Genomic DNA, 20,780 nt, shown 5'->3' on the forward strand with positions numbered 1-20,780 from the left:
ACGGGAAGAATAATGTCATTTAGTCCACCAGGAAACTGTGAGGATTAAACCAAATAATGTTTGGATTCATAAAATGTGCCTGACACAATTGTGAGCATTCAAACATATTAGCTATTATTAAAGTTCAAATTAACGCTAAAACCAAAACATCCAAACCTCAAGAAAATGTCCACAAGGCTAATCAAATTTATGCAAACCAAACATAAACGAGAAAATTTACAAATCAGGAGGAAAAAGCCACCAAATACAAATGAGGAAGAATAGTACACCAACTATAAATGAAAAACTGTACAAACTGGGGGAAAAAAAGAGAAAGTTTCCCAATTGTGAAGTGAGTAACAGCTGGAGAGGTAGTTAATGAGATCTGATAAGCACTCCATTAGTCCGGCTTCAATTTGGAGGAGGAAAAAGTAAATGTAACTAACCTGCCCTTCCTTGGAATAACTCATTCTGGGGGTAACTCAGCTCTCTTAACCTGGAAAATCAAGACTGGGGAGCAGAAGATGAGATAAAATATTCCACAGCAAAAATGGCCACCAAGTCCATTTAAAAAGCAAGAATTTTTGACAAAAGAAAACTTTCCAAACAGCAAGCTTTATTGCCAGTGAAAAACATAAGACCTAAACAGAATTTTAAAAAAAAACAAAAAAAACTCTGCCTATCCAAAATCAAGTTTCAGAGGAAACTTTGTAACCTGAAACCCAACTGAGTTTTTTTTAAGTTGACGAGGAAATTTCAAGAAATGATTCAAGATTCAAAATTCAAATTATGGCAGAAGTGAGAGTCGATTTCAGTGAAGCAAAACGCTCTTAAAAATACTTGCGTTATTTCAAAAATCAATCGTCTAACTGGCTGAAGGCTTGGAAAAGCAGAAAGAAGCCCTTTTCAAGGACTTCCAACTCATTGACTTCATTCATCCAGAACCTGCCCTGATTGATCTGTCATCTTCCGCCCAGGGCAATAGAAATAATTTTCACTTCATCCTTTCGTCCCTGTGGTGTACTATTCTTTAGTGCATTGTGAGCATGTCAACTGCAGAGGTAGAGATCAACCTGTACAGTTCATGTCTAATTCAACCTTTGCAGGCACATGAAGGCAGAAGTATACGTATATGTGTGGATTGACCTTGGCAGTCACGCAAAGAGAAAAACGGTCATCTTGATCCCACCATTTTCCCCCTTGTGCTGTGTTTTCCAGAGCCCGCTCCTCCCAGACCTTGTCAAAGCATAGAAACAGTTCATGCATTTAAAAGAATAAAGTGGGCTTCCCTGGTGGTACAGTGGTTGAGAATCTGCCTGCTAATGCAGGGGACACGGGTTCGAGCCCTGGTCTGGGAGGATCCCACATGCCGCGGAGCAACTAGGCCCGTGAGCCACAACTACTGAGCCTGCGCGTCTGGAGCCTGTGCTCCGCAACAAGAGAGGCCGCGATAGTGAGAGGCCCGCGCACCGCGATGAAGAGTGGCCCCCGCTTGCCACAACTAGAGAAAGCCCTCGCACAGAAACGAAGACCCAACACAGCAAAAATAAATAAATAAAATAATAATTACATCTGCAAACATCTTTTAAAAAAAAAAAGAATAAAGTGTGTATTAGAGGGCAGAGATAAGCGTGTTACAGAGTTACTCAGAAGAACAGGTGGTACAGGAAGTTAATATCTGTAGCCAACTATGTTGAGTTATCCACAAAGAAAGGTGTTTCCAAAGACGAGCCAGGGTGAGGGACAGGAGAGTTGAGTTCCGGTTTCAGCTCTGCCCATTTGCTTTGCTACCTAAAACAAGTTAATCCTGCCTCAGGGCCTATTTCTGCATCTTTAAGGACAAAAGAGTAAACTATATCAGTGGTTTCCAAATCTGGATACTCACCAGAAGCCTTTAACTGTATTTCTGGGCACCACCCCAGATCTTCTTCATCAGAATCACAAGAAATAAGGCCCAGGATATCTATTTTCCAAAAAATTCAGCTCTGTAATGGTTCGATTAGATGATCACTAAGGACCATTTTTGTTTTATATGTTGTATGCCCGGCATTGATTTGTACTCCAAGTAAAGAACAGAGAAGAAATGCCTTTTACCATCAAAAAACTTTAAATATAAATGGGAAGCAGTACTCCCAAGTTGTTCCGGTTTCCTACTGCTGAGTAGCAAATCACCCAAAACTTAACGGCTTAAGATGATGGCATTAATTTTCCTCGTGAAGCTGGAATTTTGCCAGAGCTTGGTGGAGACAGCTCACCTCTCCTCCACCTGGAACTCTTACACATGGTCTCTTCATGTGATGCTCAGCTTCTTCCCAGCAAGGTGTTCGGGCTCTAAAGGTGAGCATCCTGAGAGGAACATCAGCAGCAGCGGGAGGCCTTGTCGCTTTTACACCCTAAGGTCACAAAGCAGCTGGCACTCCCACCTCATTCTCTTCGTAAGGAAGACATAAAGTCCCACCCAGGTTCAAAGGGATGGAAAATAGACTCCGCTTCTTGGGAGAGTAGCAAGTTTCTGGAAGAGCATGTAGGACCAGAAATATTCTGGGAAAATATAACCTGCCATACCAATGAATGAAGCAGAAGACGTGTGGCAGAGAATAGGGGAGGATGGTAAGAAATTGGACTGGAAAGGCACAGTATACCAGAGTATATATAAAAGAACTTGAAAATCAGGAAGAAGAGTTTAGACATGCTTAGGTGGGAACTTGAGCCACTGAAGGGTTCTGAGCAAAGATTTCTTTGAGCAAAGGATTCTTATGGAATTCCACCCTCAAAAGAGATCCATATAGGAAATAAAGGTGAGCTTTGCAAAGCGCACTAGGGAGTGTGTTATAGGCCTAGAGAACTGAGCTCTGTTTCTTCTCTGTGACCTCTCTCCGTTTCTACAGCTATAAATTAAAAAAAAGGGGAACAGTGGGAACACTTTGGGTATCTACCACATGACAGACAGTTTGAAAGTATTGTCTTGTTTAAACATCACAAGAACAATCAGAGTTTAATATTATTATCCCCACTTTCCAGATGAGGAGACTGAAGCTCAGAAATGTTAAATAACTTGCCCAAAGTCAAAGAGCTTAGAATCCACACAGCCACGATTAAAACACAAGTCTGACTACGAAGTGTGGACTTTCTCACTATGTCATGCCAGACGGCCTCATCATTTTGAAGGTGGAAATTATAAAACATTGTGTGTGTCATGCAAAAATATAAACGATGTAGTAGTTTCTCTCTATGTTTTACTGTCAGGCAATGGAAACTGAAAGCAACAGAAAGATTCAAATAATAGTTTCTGCTTTGGGCTTGGAATAAGAACTTTTCTGAGAGAAAATTGAAAGGCAGGAGCTAAATTCCAAGTTACCATGATCTGTAAGATGTATATCCTCTCCCTCACCACGCACAGAGATGCACCTCAATGATTCAGAAAAGCATATCCTCTGAAGAATCCAAAGAAAACTTCAATAAAGCGGAGGGAATCTGTAGGGATTGCATGGTCCTTCATTTTTCCCCTTCTACTAAAAACAGTGTTGACGTCTCTTTTTTTTCCCCTTTTGAAATCGCATTATTTTTCTTATTCTGAGATTCAATCTGCAACCTTGACCACACCATACCCCTGTGACCAGGGACAAATCAGAAGGTTGACAATGCTTGTTTTTAGAACTTTTATAGCAACTATTTACCCCTAAGTACTTAAAATGTCCTCTATTGATTGAAAAAAAAGTTTGTAATATTATTCTTGCCAGTGGAATTTATATTATAATAAGAGACTCATGGGTACAAAGAACAAATCTCATAGCACAATTGAAGGCTTAGTAAAAGGCTGAGCATTATTTAAGTTTCCAAACAACATGGGGAAGTATGATTAGCATTATCTCACAGATGAGAAAACGGAGACAGCAGGAGCTGTTTAAGATCACGTTCAAGAATGCTACAGCTGGGCTTCCCTGGTGGCGCAGTGGTTAAGAGTCCGCCTGCTGATGCAGGGGACATGCGTTCGTGCCCCGGTCCGGGAAGATCCCACATGCCGCGGAGCGGCTGGGCCCGTGAGCCATGGCCGCTGAGCCTGCGCGTCCGGAGCCTGTGCTTCGCAACGGGAGAGGCCACAACAGTGAGAGGCCCGCGTACTGGAAAAAAAAAAAAAAAAAAAAGAATGCTACAGCTTTTCTTCAAGGAGGGCTACAGCAGACACGGGGAGCCAGAAGATCTTGCCCTCCGTAGCAGCCTAATGTCATATGGGTGTCTCTCCCAGACCGTCTGGGCCCCTGCAAAACTTGCAGAGGGCTATGCTGTTGATTCTCCTCTGCAATGGAGAGCATGAAGAACTTCCCACAGCTAGGCCCCAACAAGAGGAAATGGTGCCCATAGGATCGTGAGGCTGAGAGGAGTTGCAAAGATGGCCCCCAACAAACCACTCGCCAACGGTTTCCACTAGGGCATCGGAAAGGATTCCAACCTTCTGTTCCCATAGCAACATGGGGGTCTGGATGAGCACCACCATCTCAGAGGTAAGAGTTAAACTACGAGGTGTGGCGACATTCTGGTGCGTTAACAGATGAACGAGGAGCTGAATGTACCACCAAGGAAGTTACAAGAACTCTAGCATGGTGACCAAAACAAGTGCAGGGATAGATTCTCTACCGTACAGAATGGGAGGTGCCTTACAAAACATACCCCAAAACTCCCTTGGAAGCACATGAATGGTGACCAGCAGAAGCAGAAACGGGCTCTGCTTTATTCCTCAACGCCCAGGCCCTTGGACTCTTAGCCAACTGTTCATGTTGGTTCCCTTTGCTGTGGCCAAATCTGGGTACACTGGCTGTCTTGGCATTTCATGGCCCAGTGTGATAAGCGGCTGATTTATGTGGAAGAGAAAAGCCAGGTTTTCTCATTTGCGTCTTTTACCTTATGGAGCTTTCCTTTCGATCTTGTACCTCTCCCTGGGCTGGCATTTGGGTCATTTCCTTCTCCAGTTGGCTTTCTCAAACAGCAGCCAATGGCCTGGGCGTTCAGCCACAGCAGAGGGCCAGGCAATGCTTGACTGAGATAAAGTGCATTGACTTGGCAGGTGTGCCCAAGGCCCCTGAGGGCAGTGGGAGGTGCGCTTTATCTAACTATTCACAGCCGTGCTGCTGGGGGAGAATGGGGCATTGGCCCAAGGATAGAGAGAGGCCTTTCTCATTTTAGCACCGGCCTACCTTGGAGAAGGCAGACTTAGGTTTAGAATGCCTCCAAACCTGGCAACTTGCACACCAGAGAATCTGACTGAACAGTCAGGAAGGTGAAGACAGTATACTCAGAAATCTTCCCCAGACACCTGCAGATCCCTTGGATCAAGGACTTGCTGCCGCCTCACTCAGTGACCTTGGAGAAGCCACATGGCCTTGCTCTGCCTCCAATTCAACATGACATGCATGCCTTGCTACAGAGCTGCTCACCAAGAACTTAGCAGACTAAGAAAAACAACCTTTGTAATGAGAATTTTTTGGATGAAATGTGCTATGTCATTCTGATAGTAAAATGTATACTTACCCATTTTTTTTGACATTCATGGCTAGGAGGAATTTTTTAAAGAGGGGTCATATTGGGCTTCCCTGGTGGCACAGTGGTTGAGAGTCCACCTGCCGATGCAGGGGACACGGGTTCGTGCCCCAGTCCGCGAAGATCCCACATGCCGCGGAGCGGCTGGGCCTGTGAGCCATGGCCGCTGAGCCTGCGCGTCCGGAGCCTGTGCTCCGCAACGGGAGAGGCCACAACAGTGAGAGGTCCGCGTACCACAAAAAAAAAAAAAAAGAGGGGTCATATTTCCAGAGTTTCTAAATGAAATCTATAGTTTGACAAAAGCATGGGAACTTTTGTGTAAAGTTGAAGATAAAACATCCACCTAGGTGAGCTCACTGAGGACAAAGACAGTGTTTGTCTCCTCCACCTCTGTATCGAGTGCCTGGCATGTAAGTGCACTGATTAATATTGGCTGAAATGAATGATGGAGAAGACCATCTTGAACTATAGGGATATGCCTACTCCCATACTTAAAACAAAGTAGGCCCTCAAGTATTTTTATTTTTTTTCTTTTTTCCTTTTTTCCTCCCTTCCTTTTCTTCCAATGTTGCTAAAAATACAAAGCTCTTTCTAGGTAGGCAGCCAACATTAAATATCTTTCAATGATCTTGAGTTCCTGAGAATGTTTTTCTAATGTTTTCTTCATCTGGCTCTCTAACCTTTATTTTAAGACTAATTTGTTTGGGTTCCATCTTTTTTTGAAGGGCATTTTGTGTACTTGGGGAAAAAAAAAATCAAACCAGGCAGTCAATATCAAAACACTGTCCAGTAAAACTATGGGGCATTTTAAAAAGAAAAGGGAGGAGATTCAGGCAAACAGACTAAGTCACTTATAAGGGTAAAAAAAAAAAAAACAGATTGACATTACACTTTACAACAGCAATGGTTTACCAGAAGACAATTGAGTAATATATCTAAGTTGCTCGAGGAAAGCAAATGTAAGCTAAATATCTTCTGTCCATTCAAACTGACCTTTAAGTATAAGCGCCACAAAAAAGAAAGAAAACTGTCATGAACATGTAAGACTAGGATAAATATTATTCCATCAGCACTTCCTGAGAACTCTTCTGGAAAATGTGCTTTTCTAGAATCCGGAGAGGCACTGGCAAAAAGAATGTTGTTGCGTGTTGAATATATATTTACCTGTAGAACTGCTTTTTTAATTTTTGTATGATAATTTCATAAATTGCTACTTTACTAAATTCTTTTTGTTTAGAGCAGTTTTTCCATTGATTCTTTTGGGAATCAAGCAAATAGAGATATTTTTACTTCTTCGTTTCAATTCTTGTACCTCTGTGTTTGAGTTCCATCCTTGGAGGGGGAGGAGGGTGGACAAATGAGAGAATGGCAGGATAGGTCTAACGTAGCCCTACACTGGGACACAAAACCAAAAACGTGACTAGTAGAGGGTCAGCCGTGTACAGAAAAAGATATATTTTTGAATGACTTCCATAGACTTCTATACTGTATATGAGAGGTGAGAGAAGTGTTCTTAAGTAGATAGACCTCTAGAATTCCAGAAATATTTTTCAACCTTGAATTTAGGGTGGAAAACAAAATGTGCAAGGAAGAGAATACTGGAGAGACCATTCAGCTCAACCCTTTGGTTCTATACACTGGAAAACTAAAGCTCAGAGACTCCCCAGGGCCACATAACTCATCAGAGTCCAGCCATGGCCTTCATCACATTTGTTTCACCTTCTAAGCCAAGATGAATCCCTAGCCTGGTGCATGTGCTAAGGCCAGATTTCACAGGGCTTATATCACTTTACTCAAAAGGAATATTGGACAGAGAGCCAGTAGTACTTTTAGTGATTCTTGGGTAAAGCAGACCATTTGGAATCAGCTTCTTTGAATAATAGGGTTGGCAAACGTCACACAACTTTGGCCTGACAAAAACTGGAAGGAGACAAGTGTCTCAGACAGGCTTCAGATTCTAGTGTCAACTCTGCATTGATTTTGTAGATCAAATACAGCAGAGACCACCAACTCATTTCCATGGAGACAACAAGCTCAGAGGACTTTTGAAGTCATAAACTGAGTTCTAGTCTTGGCTCTGATTTCAAGTGATTTAATAATGCAGACGAGACCACTCATGGCTTCAGGTCCTCAGAGGAACTGCAAGAGACATTTTGTGAGTCCACTTCCACATGTAAGTGTCCATGATTCCATTACACATCCCACCACCCTGAGAAAAATTTCAGCAGACACCCTTGAGCCATGTGGTAAAAAGTTAGCTGCCAAAAAAAATAATAATAATAAAAAATAAATTAAAAAATTAAAAAAAAGTTAGCTGCCACATCAGCTTAATTAATTTTCACTCCACTCAACAAAACAATGTTTTATCCATAAAATGTGCTCTCCTTTACAGTTTCTAAACCCTCACTAATAGGTCTCAAAACAGAAATGACAATGGACCCTCTAATATCTTAGGGGTCAAAAAGGATTTTAAAGCCATTATTTCAGGAGAAAATCGACAGGGGAATTTTTTTTTCTTTTTTCTTTTTCGATCATATTTTCTATGAGCTCATTTTATTTCCTAAAAAGGCTTTTACATGGGCAATTGTGATATTTAATATCTTTCATCTCCTACATAAATCAAAGCCTCTTTCTCCTTATAGGTTCGGTGTGTTCTTGAGCTCCCACTCATTTGTCTACACCTTAGGTACTGAAGAGGTTTAGCCTCAATTACATTCAACAGAGTCCAGGTATAATCTCAGCAGAAGTACACAAACAGATAAATGAAAACCTCAGGCAGACTCTGTTGGAATATCTTGGTACCATCAGCTCTGGTTGCCATTCCTACACAAGCCATTTCCTGCTTCGGCAGCCCACCCTGGCAAACATCCTAAATGGCTCATTCTCTCTGCAGTTTTAAAATAGCAACACGGTGAGGGTAACTACCATGGACCGTTTTTATTAACGGTTTCTTCAAGACCATATCGCAGTCCGATGAACATGGAGTTGTTCGCTGTGGTTGTTCTAAAAGCAGCTAATGGGATGTAATTGGAAGCAGCTTCGGCTCACTTACAAAACGCTTGCTCCGTTCATTGTGATTTCACAGCCCACTAAGCAGCGCAGCCCGGAGCTCATGTTTCCGCAAGGAACAGTCAGCATTCTGTTAGCCCGCCCTCTCCCCTGTTGTTTTGCCTGTCACCCTGTGGTTCACTTCACCTTTTTCAAAAGCTCAGTAGACAGAAGTAGTTGCCTTCCTCAAGACAACATCCTTTTTCTTTTTCCCTACCTGGCACCAGACAGCCTGTGGACACATCTATTATTTTCCTTTTTGCTTTTGTCTTAACCTTTCACTTGTTCACCATTGTTCTCAGAGCAACAGCATGTGGCCAATACACACCTTATGTGTCCTACAGCTAGCTGCCATCCATCCTTGCGGCTTAACAATGGAAGACCTCTTTGTCTGCCTTGGCTTACCCGGCTAGTATCCCTGACTCTTTCTTTAACAAACTGTCCCCTCAGGAAGGCACAGCATTGTCTAATGGGAGGAAAATCTCAGCAGGAATTCCAAATCATTTGTGGGAAAGTAACAGGTCTCTATGTAGAAGAAGAAAATATACCGGAAGAATCTAGCAGTGCGTTACATCCACAGAAATAGGCACCACATGCGGACTAGATTTCATCCAGGGCAAGAGCCCTTAACTAAGTGTTCAGTCAAGATCCTAAAATAGGGATCTCCTTACCCCATGGGATTCAGATTCTTCATATGAAAAAATGAGAAGAACAAGGGTCAATGTGGACTATTTCTAAGGCTTTCCAATTGAAACATCTTATCATCTACAAATACTCACACATATTAAAAACAAGAACACGAATAGTGATGCCAAGGATAGTGGCTATTTGGAGGAAGGGGCAGTGGAGCTAGTACATTAAGAGGGATGAGACTTCCCTGGTGGTCCAGTGGTAAAGGATCCACCATCCGGTGCAGGGCACGCAGGTTCGATCCCCCTCAGGGAACTAAGATCCCACATGCCGCGGGGCAACTAAGCCCACATGCCACAACTACTGAGCTTGCACACCTCAACTAGAGAGCCTGTGTGCCACAAACTACAGAGCCCACATGCCCTGGAGCCCACGAGCCACAGCTAGAGAGAGAAAACCCACACGCCACAACTAGAGAGAAGCCTGGCGCCGCAACAAAGAGCCCACGTGCCACAACGAAAGCTCCCGCATGCCTCAATGAAGATCCCACGTGTGGCAACTAAGACCCGACACGGCCAAAAACATAAAGAAAATAAATAAATAAAATATTTTTTAAAAAGAGGTATACGGTGAAATTTTTCATGGAATTAGGCTACTGTCCTGTTCACTGATTGTCACAGAATCCACTCAAAACCCCATAAAGAACCCTTATCTCCTTTTGACTCACCCATGTCAAAGATACCTTCATTGTTCTTGACTCTCAACTGTCAAGCCTTCACAGCTCAAAAAAATGCATCCCAGGGGGGTATTAGAGGGCAACTTTGTTTCGATCAACATGGAAACAGCATTGAACACACTCAGATGCTAAGGTTCTAGTGAGGGATTTCATATAAAGTCCACGCAACGTCAGTAATATTTAAGGAAATCCATATGCTCATTCTTTGTGCAGTTTTAACTAAAGGTGCTATCTCTCGTCAATAAACTCAGAGCTCAGTTTCTAATTCTTACTACACTACAAGTTTCCGACCTAATGAAGAAATAAAGTTTTTGAACAAAATCTGCTTTCCCTGGGTATTCAGTTTTCCTCTGGGTGTCATGTGACATACCATCGTTTGGGTAGCATCTGTGTGTCCCACCGCAGGCCTTATAAAGTGGCGGCCCTCCCACTGTGAAATGGGTCACTGGCAAGCTGTGGAGGGGATGCTTGGCTAGTTCAGCATCTACAGCACTGGGATAATTTTGCAGGAATTGCAGACAGGAATTGCAGTTCAGGGCTTTTGAAATTCCCCAAGGTTATTACTCGATGTGTTCGCTAAACAGTAAGGTGGAAATGGCTTGTGCTAAGCCACAAGTTAAAGAAACATCTGGACAGTAGATGGACTTGGCTCCAAAGATGGCCATGGTGAGAAGGCTAGTGGGTGCCAGGTGTAGAAACAAATTCATGTTCAAAGGTCCCCTCCCTAGTTAGGATCATCTCCAAGAGTCACGGCCTAGAGGAAAGGGTCTCCTGAAACTAAACTAGAACCCGTACAGACTTGAGACAAAGTATTTTGAGGCAATAATACTTTAGGAATCTAAGTGAAGCAAACACAAATGAATTCAAAGAAAGAGAAGCACAAGAAAGACACTCAAGCCACTTGAAGGTGTCTTACAGTTCACGCTCTTCTTATCTGTTCCCTGGGATATTTGGACACAATTCTCAAAGGCAGGGAGTAATAAAAGGAAGGCCAAAGAACTGGGAATCAGACAGATCTGTTCTACTGCTCAGTGACCGAGGAGCCCTGAACAAGAGGTGCTGAAGTCTGCCCCTAAACCAGCCTTATTCATCTATTTACAACAGAAATCTTGGGAAGAGTAAATGAGCACAACTTACAAATAAGCTCAAAAAAATGTTAACTACATTTTCCATTCAGGAATGAGGATCTAGTGAAAAAGAAAACTGCGATTTACTCTAAAGTGTGAAAGAAACGAGAAAATAGTCATTTATAGCCAACAAATCATTCTGGCGCACCTGCTACGTGTTGCCTGGCAACACATCATCCATCGCTAGAAAAGACCATACTAACCTACACAGATCTGCTAGCTCTCCTAAGTTTAGCTACGATAACTGGTTTATTCAAAGCTTGCCAGGAAGAGTGTCCAACAGTTTACTTTATGACCAATAGCAGGCTTCTGCAATACAGACTACGACCAAACATGTGACACAAGTTCTATCTAGAATGCAACTGGGACACATCAAACGATGGAAACTTTGCTAAGTGCCATGCGCTAACCAACTGAATTAACTTGTCCAGACTAGAAAATTATGCTGAGCTAAAAATGCCAACAGAAAGCATCACATGTTATGTTGGTGTTTCCTAGGAGCTAAAGAAAATGGTCTGTAAAAGAGAAGAGAAAAGAAGTGAATGGGTAAAGTGATTGAAACTGGTGATGCTAACACTAAACTTAGACTGACAGGAGATGTCTGAATCTGTTCAAGTGACCACAGGTAAAGGATACAAGTCTAGAGCAATATGTTGAATAGACTGAAGTGGAGAGAAGAGAGGTGTGTGAAGTCCAACTAGAAGGCAGCTGCGGCAGTCAGAAACAAAGATCGATAGAAGGTTGATGTCATCTAACAGTAGCAACAGAGAAAAGAAAGCCAAGTTTGGAGCTAGTGTGATCAAAACAGCAATCAGGACTTGGTGAAGGCTTGAGCATAGAGAAAATAATGGGTACCTAAAAGATGGGATGAGAAGGATAATTAAAATCAACTTTCCATACAATTATTTGTGACCTTTATAAATATGAAAGCTCATGGTAACCAAAAACATGGAGCATAAGGAAGATAACAGAAGCAAATGCCTGGAGATATATTCTCAGGACTGCTACTTACTCACATTTTGATCTTGGGCCACGAATTGGTCCCTGTGGGCATCAGTTTTGCACTTGTCCAAAATGGCACCAGGCATCACAGAAGGCAGGATGGTCAGACTCAAAGATTAACTGCCTGTGGAAAAGGCAGTGGTACCTGCAGCCCTTGGAACTCTGCCAGGTGATTTGCCCATCGTACCTTGAAATGGTAATCTATCACAACCTGTGTGGGAGAAGCAAACGATTATGGCAATGAGGGCAGGAGTCTTTGGGTCCTCATCAGGTTTGGCACATTGGAGTGCTCTGCTAAAATCCATTCGGTTTACATTCCAAATTTAGCTTTTGATGGTTATCATGGTCTCAAGAAACCGTATTTTTACTGTACTTAGCCAGGATGCTGTCCCACTCATCCTCGTAGCCTTAGAACCTACCAGAGGGCCTAGCATGTAATACGTACAGTAAGTGATTTATTTTAAAATGTTAAACAGAATTTATTGAACACTGGAACATCAGAAAACCAAAGATTAGTTCCCTTTGCTTTTCAGAACTCAAACTATGAAAGCCTCAGTTGCCTCACTTCCCATGCGCCTGAAGTTTAGCTCCTCTCACTGGAGCTCGCTGTTCACCTTTCTGGTTCCGTCCAGCCTGAGCTGTTAAATTGCACGTACCGGGCTTCCCCGGTGGCACAGTGGTTGAGAGTCCGCCTGCCAATGCTGGGGACACGGGTTCTTGCACCAGTCTGGGAGGATCCCACATGCCGCGGAGCGGCTGGGCCCGTGAGCCATGGCCGCTGAGCCTGCGCGTCCGGAGCCTGTGCTCCGCAACGGGAGAGGCCACAACAGTGAGAGGCCCGCGTACTGCAAAAAAAAAAAAAAAAAAAATTGCAGGTACCGACTGCCAGATTGCTTATGACTGGTGTATGTGTCAATTACACTCCAATTCCTGGTTTTTGCTTAAATGCAGGAAGGAAAACAAAGTGCCCGGCTTCCTATTATAATGAGAAGGTGGACTCTCTCTGCATCGCCCACACTCACTCTCGATAAAGTAAGTCACCTCATTTTCCACCAGGGCCTCTCACCAGGCATTAAGGGATTCTCTCATCAGGGCTGGTGTTGTCAAAAAGCCCACAGCTGTAAGTTTATGTCAGTACCCCTGTGGCCAATTTATCATAAAATCATTTTAAAAAATGAGCAGCCGCGTTCCCCATTCTTATTCACTTTAGCCTTGCTTTCTCTTTTTAAATTTTCACTGAAGTGTAACATACATACACGTCATCGGTCCTAATTGTGTATCCATCATAATGCTGCAGCTTGATGAATTTTAACAAGCTGAACACTCCCCGTGAAACAAGAACCCAGATCAATAAACAGAAAGTTACCAGCACTCAAGAAGCACTCTCATGCTTCTTCCAGTCATTAACTTCCCACATCCCCAAGAGTGAAATCCATCCTCATCCCCAAGAGTGAAATCCATCCTCACTTCCAACACCAAGCTAGATGACTTTAGCTTGGTTTTGGCTTTTATATAAGCAGATTCATACGATATGCACTCTTTTGCGTCTCGCCATCCCTTTATCGCCTGGGGAAATGGGTCTTCATGTAACAACAGAGCACCAAAATTTCATGCTGGTAACTTGGGCAGTATACAAGGAAAGCAAAGGAAACCCTGAGGCTGTGTTATAGGAAGACTTTGGTTAAACTTGGTCTTTTTTTTTTTTTTTTTTTTTTTTGCGGTACGCGGGCCTCTCACTGTTGTGGCCTCTCCCATTGTGGAGCACAGGCTCCGGACGCACAGGCTCAGCGGCCATGGCTCATGGGCCCAGCCGCTCCGCGGCACGTGGGATCTTCCCCGACCGGGGCACGAACCCGTGTCCCCTGCATTGGCAGGCGGACTCTCAACCACTGTGCCACCAGGGAAGCCCTTGGTCTTTTTTTAAAAACACAGATTAAGGTTGTTAGAACCAGTTTAAAAGTTCAAGCTACCCAAGAGACACGTGAGTCCAGCTAGTTGAAAACCTATGACTCGAGCTACAGCTGTGTGTTAGCAGCTCCCCGTATTTGGATGTAGACTAAGACAGAGGGATCAATTCTCCCCGAAAGGCAGGCAGGGACTGGCTACGGGGGCAGAAGGCAGTGCAAACTTGTTGGCACAGGCAGAGCAGTTGCTGTGGAATTTAAAGACACCATTAGTACAGCCACAAGGTCCCAAACCCTCTGTAGCTGAGGCCCCTAATGCTTGTGGGATCATGAAAATTAAGACAGTCTTGCTGGCAGAATCTTAGTAACTATCTGCTCTTGGCATACGAGTCAGTTAACGTCCTAGTCCAGACTGACCCAGAGTAAGAGGTTCCTGGCACCTCCCAATAAAACTCAATGTGACAGGAGAGAATCAAGGGAGCGGGGATGAAAACAGGTTTTTCGGAAGAAGCAGAATAAACCAATTGGCTATGAGCACCCTGCGTCTTTTTCTTAGGTGGTCACTTTCCATCTTCTGCAGGCATTTTCTGGTCCTTAGCACACATAAACACTGAACAATCTAGAATTCACTGGACATCTTAGAAGTTAGGGCCCACCTTGCATCACTCAGGCAGCCAGCAATTCCCCAAGGTGACAATTCTCCTTAACATCAGCCAGGAGAAAGACAGGATGCTTGAGGATTAGTACTAGGTGGTCTGTTCACTAAAGGAGGAAATAGACTAGGTAGTTAAAGGTATCCAGTCCTGGATCAACCGTAGCTTTGAACTAGAGATGGTTATATGGAGATTCCAGAATACCTCCCAAATTCACTGGAGCCGTTGACAAATTATCCTCACTACTATCATTCTAATAGTAGCTAACAATTATTGAGCTAATGTTACATGTTAATTATTTCATTTAGTCCTAAAAACAGCCCCACGAGATAGGTGCTAATTTTGTCTCCATTGTACACATGTGTAAAACGAGGCAGAGAGTGGGCCATATGCTAAGGCCAGGAAGTAGATTCTGACATTTGCTTGACGACAGAGCCCACATTGGAAAACAGTGGCTTTCAAGCCTTTTCTTTTTTTTTTACCATGACCCAGAAAGAAATTATTTTACACTGTAACCCAGAACATACACGCATACACACATAAATACACATGAAAAAAGTTTTAGAAAATCATATTCACCCTTACTCCATGCCTTAGATCATTGTTTTGATATTCACTAATATATTTTAAACTTTTCTATTTCCTTTTAAGATGCTCATTACAACTCACTCACATATTTCATGACAGAGGAATAGCTTGTGATCTGCAGTTAGAAAAACACCGTCTAAAGCATTATGCGGTACTGCTTTCCCAGGCTCTTCTTATTTAATTCTCTAGGAATGGACTTTACAACCACATGGTTAAATTTACCACCAGTGGTGTGCTGCTAAATGTTTAACAACTAGATCTTTGGGACTTGTGAAGGGGCTGGTTATTAACGTTTGCTGATTTCTGCACCGTAAATACTCCCACCGTGGCCAATTTGAAGCTATCAACATGACATCGCCGAACACGGACTGGGGAAGAAATATGGATGGGTGGCTCGTGAGAGCTCATACCAACCAACTAAAGCACACCAATACACTTCCCCAAAATTTCCAGCAAGAACTGAGAAAATAGGTTTTAAAGTCATGTCAGCGACTGGAAGGGTTGGAGATGATTTGTCAATGATAATTAATTGCCTATTTCATGGCAATTAGTCTAAGCCCACAACCCCACAGGGTCTAATATATATATCCAAGTTGTTTCTATTTGAGCATGGGGTCCTTAGCTGTTATAACTTGAAGAATATTAATCAGGCCCTGATACTTCATTGTCTGTACACTGAGGTATCTAAAATTCCATGATTAAAATGTTTCTCTTTTTTTAAGCCAATGTTTTGGCCCATTTAAAACTCTGACCATTCCTAAATAGGTAACAAAGTAACTTGCATTAATGTGCTAAAAACTGATGGCTTAATATATCAGATGACTTCATTTGTGGTAAGTAAGAGAATTGAGAAAATGGGAATTCTGATAAGAGTATGAAGGAATGGATGGCTTTGGAGTAGTTGCATTTCTAGGAAAACCCATCATAAATAGGGTAACACAATGGAAACCATCACAAACCCTGGTACCATCTGAGATGCAGGACAGCATCAGGCATCTGTGGAAGGGCATAACTGAGTAGGAGGAAAGTTACAGGATTAAATAAAATAATCTATTTAGAACATTATAGTTTCTGGCACAGAGTAGCTGCTCAATAAATTTTAGTATCTTTAAGGGAGGTTCTATTCAGGAATCATTTAATGAAAAGTGACATAGAACAGATGCCAAACTGACATAAGCAAAGAGGAATTTATCGCACATAACTGGGAAATCTTAGCTGGATTAAACAGCATGTACAATACTGTCAGGTCTCACTATTTCTCCATCTCTTGGCTCTGCATCTCAGACAGGCTCTTGCCTCATGGTGGTAAGGTGGCTGCCAGCCGCTCCAGGCTTACATCCATTCCTCTACGTCACTCTGACAGAAAGAGGATGCTTTTCTCCTGGTGGTTCTAGAAAATGTTCTCACATTAACCCTGGTTAGCAATGATTTGGTCACAGGCTCATTCTGGAAGGAACTGCTGTGGTCAGGTACCTATCACACTCTGGTTAGTCATGTGTGTCACAAGCCACCTAGCAAGCCGGGAATGGATTCACCTTGCTTTATGAACGTAAGTGTTGGTTCCCAAAGGAAAACCGTGGTATGGTTTCCAGAAAAATTGGAAATGGATGCTGATCCATCAGACTACAAGGACAAATCCAGTTTTGTTCAAGCTGCTAAGAATTCTGTTTAAAACGGAAACATTCCCCAAATTTCCAACACCTTATTCAGCAAGTCAATTCAGGGGTGATACGCAAAAGTTTAACAACTGACATCAAGTTAAGAAAATGAACAGCAACCACACCTCTTCGAGCTGGAACCTAAAGACCCGACTCTGCCAGCATTGAACACTTTTCTAGCTGTGCCATGAAGGAATTGAGGGAGGCGGTGGGGGAGTGAAAGTAGTCAGGGAAGCGGAGGAATATTCAAAGGGCTTGGTATCTTGACTATGCACCACCTGGATGAAAGTACTTCAATATTTTAACAACTAGAACAACTATACCAGTGTGTACCACCAGGGCTTCAGCCTTGACTGAATCTATTTGCAGCTATATCATAAAGAAGAACGTGCTGTCAGCTATGACCCATCTTACATTCAGAAGCATCGCCTTTGAATTAAGAGATTGTTCTTTTAGCAGAACTCCAGAAGGGGCAAAAAGGTTTTCCACTAACAAGATCTAGGATAACTACTGGGCATATATCCTGAGAAAACCATACTTCAAAGAGACATGTACCACAATGTTCACTGCAGCTCTATTTACAATAGTCAGGACATAGAAGCAACCTAAGTGTCCATCGGCAGATGAACGGATAAAGAAGATGTGGCACATATATACAGTGGAATATTATTCAGCCATAAAAAGAAACGAAATTGAGTTATTTGTAGTGAGGTGGATGGACCTAGAGTCTGTCCTACAGAGTGAAGTAAGTCAGAAAGAGAAAAACAAATACCATATGCTAACATATATATATGGAATCTAAAATAAAATGGTTCTGAAGACCCTAGGGGCAGGACAGGAATAAAGACACAGACGTAGAGAATGGACTTGAGGACACAGGGAGGGGGAAGGGTAAGCTGGGACAAAGTGAGAGAATGGCATGGACTTATACACACTACCAAATGTAAAATAGATAGCTAGTGGGAAGCAGCCGCATAGCACAGGAAGATCAGCTCAGTGCTTTGTGACCACCTAGAGGGGTGGGATAGGGAGGGTGGGAGGGAAACACAAGAGGGGGGGAGATATGGGGATATATGTATATATATAGCTGATTCACTTTGTTATAAAGCAGAAACTAACACACCACTGTAAAGCAATTATACTCCAATAAAGATGTTAAAAAAAAAAGATCGAGGATAAATGCAAACATATACACACAGGGAGAAGTAAAATCAGACTATAAGATAAACCAAATAATATTGGAATTCATCTTTTCTTACCATTTTTTAATTTGTGACAAATATAATTTTCATGAACTCATCGTGACAACACTTCATAGTTAGACTTATTCTTCTACATTAAACCACATATTTACCATTTCTGGTGCTCTTCATTCTTTCCTGTTGATTTGATTTTCCATCTGGTACCATTTCCTCTTCCTTTGAAGTAATCCCTTTAGCATTTCTCTTCTGTAAGTCTGCCGGCAGTGAAATCTCTCAGTTTTAGTTGCCTGGAAAAAAGTTTTTATTTTACCTTCATTCTTGAAGTATATTTGAACTAGAAGTAGAATTCTGGGATACTTAACCAGCTTTTTCCCAGAACTTTAAAGATTCCATTGCATCATGGCCACCATTGTTTCTGATGAAAGTGATCCCTCATTCATATTCTTACCCACTAATTGGGCTGTTCCACGACGTTTTCAAAGTTTTCGCTTTATTTTTGGTTTTATCAATTTGGCAATGATTTGCCTACGTGGGTTTTATTTGTATTTATCCTGCTTAGGGTTTGCTGAGCTTATTGGTTTTATAATCTTACGTTTGTCACCAAATTGGGGGAATTTTCAGCCATTACCTCCTCAAGTATTTTTTTCTTCTTCTTCCTCCTCTACTTATGAAACTCAGATTATACCTGTGTTAGACCACTTACTATTCAAAAGAACTCTGAAGCTTTAGTTAAATTTTTTTCAGTGTTTTTTCTATTAGGTCAGATTAGATAATTACTTATCATCGATCTTCAAGTTTACTATTTTGCCATCTCTAATCTGTTGTGCTCCCCTACATACACCAATGAAGTTTTTATTTTAGATATTTACTAGATAATTAAATATTTATTTTGGATATTTACTTTTGTGTTCTAAACTTTCTGCAGCTTGTTTTCATACTTTCAATTCTCTGCTGAGACTCCTCATCTACTCATTCATTTTTTTTTTAAGTCTTTGAACAAATTTATCTTTATAATAGACTATTTAAAGTCCTTACCTGCTAAGTTTTGGGACCTTTTTCTAATGAAGGATTTCTCTCTCTACTTCAGGTCCCATTTTCCTGTTTTCTTACATGTCAAGTGATTTTTGGCTGTATACTGTGGAATTATATTGCAGGCAGGCTCAAGTATGTCAACTTCCTTTAAGAGTTTTCAGTTTTGCCTTAGCAGGTACTTAAATAACTGTGGATCATTTTAGCTGTGTTAAGTTTAGTTTTATTCTTTGTTAAGGCAGGTGTATTTTGGATGTAGTCCTAGGGCATGCCCCTTATTCCAGAGCTTGATTCTTACTCATGCAGGGTAAACTTTCTGGGAATTTTATTGAAAGTGCAATAATGCCCAGTGTGTTGTCTCTACTCCATCTGGGCTGGAACTCCAATACCTCTCTGTATACATGACCTCTGATATAGATATTTCCCTCTCAACCCTGTTGCAGGAAAATGATCTCTGCCAGGCCTCACTGAGTCTCACTCCGTGTATCACCAGCCTAACCCTTGCACAACAGACCTTAGGCTCACCATTTCCATGTGGCTCTCTGCCCCACAAATTGCAACCACTTCAAAAGCCAAGAACTCTAGTCTCTGCCTCTGGAGGCCGATGAGGCTGCCACTGCACCATGGCAGAAAAGCACTCTCACGCAGCATGTTGGGGAATAGGGTAATCACGGCACTTGCCTTGTGTGATTCTTTTTCTCAAAGATCATAGTTTGCCTTGTATGTTTTGTCCAGCTTTATAGCTATTTTCAGCAGGAGGGCAAATCTAATACCAGATATTATGACACGGCCAGATGCAGAAGCTGGCTACAGATACTCTAAAGAGTTCATTTAGCACCAGGCAAAGATAGTGCTGTTTCAAACATTTTACCATTTACGTACTGAGGAGAATTTGATAGATGGGGGTGAGATTTTTGCGGAAACATGTGTGATACGCATTCTCTTTTGTAAGACCTGATTGGAAAATAATTATTAAAGTCTTCTTAAATCCTAATTCTGTATTTACTTTTCACTACTATCTTGAGTAATTTGCCCTACTTTCTCTCTCTCTCTACTCAGGAAGCAATAAGAGTTAATTCATTGTGCAAAACACTTTGACATTATTCATGAGGAAGGACAGTATACACACAGGACATGACTAATAATATCCACTTGACGGATCATATTGTTAATAGGTAAAAATGTTCTCCTGTGAATAATATTCCTCCATTTCTTCCCCTTCACTACTTTGTCCAGAGCTAGAAGGAAAGCTTTTGACAAACTCAGTTTCTGCACTCTCTGTTCACACTGACAAACCTGTAACTTCTAGTAGACCTGGCAGCTTCTAAGAGGAAAAGGACAAAGGTGCACTGCAGGGGCTTTGGGGAGGCTCCAATTCCAAGGCTGGTAATGGGGTTAGGAAACTTGAGGATGAAAAAACAACTGAAATAGCAACACACACACACACAGACACACACACACACACATGCACGCACACACACAGGAAGATAATCCACTCTTTGATATTTACAAAAATAAAGATTGACTTTGAAGGGAAGTAAATGAATCTTTAATATAATATATATTGAATGACCAACCCAAGTTAATATTATTGTTTAAGTAAATTACCAGCAATTACCCTAAGGACCAAAGTTTAGCATAACTGTCAACGTTTTCCTACCTCATAAAGACACTTCCCTCTAAATTCAG

The 20,780-nt window shown here is 42.0% G+C and overlaps 1 protein-coding gene across 2 annotated transcripts in view; it reads left to right on the forward strand.

The window, feature by feature from the left end:
• The window catches only part of GRM3 (glutamate metabotropic receptor 3), a 234,208-nt gene that overhangs the window by 102,583 nt on the left and 110,845 nt on the right, over positions 1-20,780 (forward strand). Inside the window, exon 2 of one of the 2 annotated variants that reach the window (XM_060020344.1) lies at positions 13,009-13,089. The exons of the other annotated variant lie outside the window; for it this stretch is intronic. The gene's annotated coding sequence lies outside the window, so the exon portion shown is untranslated. The remainder of the gene's footprint in view (positions 1-13,008; positions 13,090-20,780) is intronic. 2 annotated transcript variants of the gene reach the window in all.

This window comes from Delphinus delphis, chromosome 9, assembly GCF_949987515.2.
Source record: "Delphinus delphis chromosome 9, mDelDel1.2, whole genome shotgun sequence".
NCBI lineage: Eukaryota > Metazoa > Chordata > Mammalia > Artiodactyla > Delphinidae > Delphinus > Delphinus delphis.